Source organism: Sinocyclocheilus grahami, unplaced genomic scaffold (genome assembly GCF_001515645.1).
Source record: "Sinocyclocheilus grahami isolate Dianchi unplaced genomic scaffold, SAMN03320097.WGS_v1.1 scaffold1680.1, whole genome shotgun sequence".
In the NCBI taxonomy this organism is placed as follows: Eukaryota; Metazoa; Chordata; class Actinopteri; order Cypriniformes; family Cyprinidae; genus Sinocyclocheilus; species Sinocyclocheilus grahami.
Genome location: NW_015506859.1, coordinates 1 through 689, shown reverse-complemented (window position 1 = coordinate 689; position 689 = coordinate 1).

Below are 689 nucleotides of genomic sequence, written 5' to 3'. Positions count from 1 at the left end.
TTGCGATATTTCGATAATTTCGATATATTGCACAGCCCTAATATAAATGCATTTAATATAAAGGAATTTCGGACGTACTACATCTGCCATGTTGTCACTGTCATGTGACCTATGACATCAGTTGATTGCTTCACTGCCATTCACAACTCCTCTCTTGTGGCCTCATGGGATAGTAAAGTGTCCATCAGATGCACTCTTCAGAATTTCTGCGGAAGTAGCAGGTCATCTGGGTACTTTTGTTTTATGAATAACATGAACTCAGACATACTACTTGGCTCAAGTAATGTTTTTTCCTACTACATAGAATGGAAGTAGGCATGTTCATTTGCATTGTTAGTATTAGTCCTGTGTTAAATGGCCTTTTGAGTTTTTATCATATTTATTATTATTAGTCAAGTTTTCGGGAAACCTATTTTCAAAAATGGCCAGGCCCCCAAAACATTGTTGATGTGTAAAATGGCCAAAATGCATAGTTTTACAGTTTTAAACGGTGAAAACGGTGTCATGTACATGTTAAAATGCATAATAGTTATGCTGAGTAATAGTTCAACTGATAATCATTATTATTTTTGCTCAAAATTCTAACCGTGATTACTGATTACGATTGTTGTCATTTGAACAATTTCATCATAATTACTGAACTTTCACCTATTTCCACCTGCACAAATCAAGAGATGATTATTTTACAC